At 44.6% G+C, this 3,150-nt stretch overlaps 1 pseudogene; it reads left to right on the forward strand.

Moving 5' to 3' along the window:
* The first annotated feature begins 705 nt into the window (after positions 1–705).
* LOC144823460 (large ribosomal subunit protein eL19 pseudogene) lies at positions 706–1,506 on the forward strand (annotated as a pseudogene).
* The last annotated feature ends 1,644 nt before the right edge of the window (positions 1,507–3,150 follow it).

Raw genomic sequence — 3,150 nt, forward strand, 5'->3', positions numbered from 1 at the left:
GGTCATTTGTTTTCAGGGGCAGATTTACAAGCCCTTTGCGTCACTTTTGCGTCACTTTTAACATGGGAAAAGTGACGCAAAAGTGGCGCAAGGGGCTTGTAAATCTGCCCCTTAGTGTCAAACCTGGCGGACCCATTTTCAGTAGAATCGTCTCATTTCTCAGATGTATTTCAAGAGAGGCTATGGTCTCAATATGATGTGGTGTATTTTCCATTGTAGCGTATAGCAGACAGATCCTGAGGCCCAGGCTAATTCTCACCCAGGCGCTGTCCCTTTCCAGCAATGACAATATACCTAAAGGAAGCATCATATATATATGGGGATGATTTCAGATGGCCCAGGGTATGGCTGGATCACTGCTAGGATAAAACGAGAGGCATATCAACTAAAAGCAGGGCCACTGGAATTATTCGGCAATGGAGGACCAAATTATGCGGTAGGTTTTTGACAATTATGCAGCAAGAAAATGCAAATAATGCGGTATAATAGAGGAACACATATTTTTTTTCGTTTAAATTTGCAGTTTATGCAGCAGATGATAGATTGTGTGGCAATTGTGGCAAATCCATAGTTATGCGGAAAACACAGCAGCCGCAAAATGATATAATTTCTGTGGCCCTGACTATAAGGCTATGGGCTCTGTATAAGCCAGATCTGTTTACCCGGAGTAATTATTGATATAAATTCTTCGGCCGAGCTGCCGCCATGAGTATGTTTCGGCTTCAGAAGAGGTTTGCCTCCAGCGTATTGCTCAGTGGCAAGAAAAAAGTATGGCTGGTTCCTAATGAAACAAATGAGATTGCCAACGCAAACTCTCGTCAGCAAATCAGAAAGCTGGTGAAAGATGGTCTGATTATCCGCAACCCTGTAATGGTTCACTCCCAAGCCCGGTGCCGGAAGAACAGGCTTGCTCGCAGAAAAGGCAGACAAATGGGCGTTGGTAAGAGAAAGGGTACTGCCAATGCACTTAGGCCGGAGAAGCTCTCATGGATAAGGAGACTGGGAATCCTGCTCCGTCTTCTCCGCAGATACCATGAGTCCAAGAAGATTCACATGTACCACAGTCTTTATCTGAAAGTCAAGAGTAACGTGTTCAAAAACAAGCGCATCTTAATGGAGCACATTCACAAACTGAAGGCAGACAAAGCCCTCAAGCAGCTCCTGGCTGACCAGGCTGAAGCTCGCAGGTCGAAGACTCATGAGGTTCGCAAGAGAGGCGGAGAACGCCTGCAAGCCAAAATGGAAGAGATCATAAATACATATCAAAGAAGGAAAAGACCAAAAAGTAGTCTGTCCTACCAGTGTGTAAATAGTGAGTTTCTATCAGTGTCAATAAAACATACAATACTAAAGACTGTAAAAAGAAAAACTGCACATGAAACGCCACATCACCAGTTTAAATACTCAGCCAAGGAGATACTCCATTCTGAGCGAAGCGTCAGTCGCAATCTTATTGCATCCGTTGACACAATGCCCTCCTCCAGGCAGGTGTGTCTATTGCACTAAGATTAAATTTACAGCCAGGGAAACAGATTCACAGACCTAGGTTAAGCCTGGCAGCACCTTATCTAGATAGGATTTCCTAAAGGCCAGGATCGACCATCTCCCGTGCCCTCCGTCAAATCTTGCAAGACCCCCAGCAAAGCCCTCAGTCAATCACATCTTGACATTGAGCCTAGGACTGCAGCTCAATTTAGGGTCATGTCCCAGGCCTAAGAACTTATGGAAACATACAGTTTAACTGAGCCCCTGACCAAGGACAGCTGTTACTGCACTTCCCTAAGCAGAGGATTTATTTTTTACAATAACCTTGAGGCTCCTGAGCACTGAATGAGCTTCAAGGAGATCCAGGCCTTGCTGAGGGTTCCCTATCCATAATTATGGCAGCATTGGCTCGGAATATCTTGACTATGTACTCTCCACCCAAGACAGGGGGGAATCATGAGCATCCTTCCCCCTCCTTTACCAACTGTATATTTGGAGCAAAATCACAGTCTGCACTCCAGGAGCAGTCTATGTGTTGCAAACGTCTCCTATTTACCAACTCAGTGTCCATATTCAAAAAGAAAGCAGGAAGGGTCGGTTTTAGCCCTGGTGGCGCTCAGTGCGACAAAAAGCTTTGGCACCCCCCATGACCTCCTGTTATGTTATGTTATGTTATGTTATGTTATGTTATTTAATTTTATAAGGTGCTCAGCTACCCAAAGGTTTCCCGGCGCCGCCTGCATAGGTCGGAAACAAATACAGAAGAGGGCCTATTGATTAAAGAGCCAGGTCTTCAACATCCCACGGAAGTGCACAAAACTAGGCTTGTTTCTTAAAGACAAAGGAAGAGAGTTCCACAAGGTAGGCCCTAAGTAAGAAAAGGAACGACCGCCTACTCTAGATAATCTGTATCTAGGGACCACAATTTTGTCTGACTAGCTGAACGAAGACAACGAGGAGGAACGTACAGTTGGACAATAGATTTCAGATATTGGGGGGACCTTACCCATTTTAATCCTGTACATATAGGTTAAGGTCTTAAATTTAATGCGATTCTCCACTTTCAACCAGTGGAGGTCGCGTAAAGAACTAGACACAGATGAGAATTTGGGAATTTGGCAGAGAAAATGTCGGGCAGCAGCATTTTGAACAATTTGTAGTTTATGAATCACCTCCTTGTTAGAGCAAGAAACAGGATGTTGCTGTAATCCAGGCGAGAAGTAATCAAAGCCTGGATGACAGTTCTTTTAGTCGATTCCGGCAGCATCCATAGAATCTTTTTGAGCCATCTAAGAATGGCGAAACAAGTTGCAGCTACCTTTATGGCTTGAGGCCTCATAGATAGCTGATCATCAATTACAAAACCCAAATTGCGGGCTTGTTTAGTAGGCTGAGGGGTAATACCCAATTCAGGAGGCCAATGTTGGGGGCCCCAAAGTTCTTTGTTTTCCCCCAGAATGAGCACCTCGGTCTTTTCTCCTCCTCGGATTCCCTCACTACCACCCGGCAAAAGTGCCCCTCATCTCTCACAAACAGTTAATTATTTTTAAAATGCTGGTAAAGGCTACTTATCCAAACAGATATGCACATAAAGCACAGATCTGTTCTTTGCAGCAGGCATATTAACCCTATGCGCTACTTATGGCAACTCAAAACTGCCACTAG

Source organism: Lissotriton helveticus, chromosome 3_1, assembly GCF_964261635.1.
Source record: "Lissotriton helveticus chromosome 3_1, aLisHel1.1, whole genome shotgun sequence".
NCBI classification, from domain to species: Eukaryota; Metazoa; Chordata; class Amphibia; order Caudata; family Salamandridae; genus Lissotriton; species Lissotriton helveticus.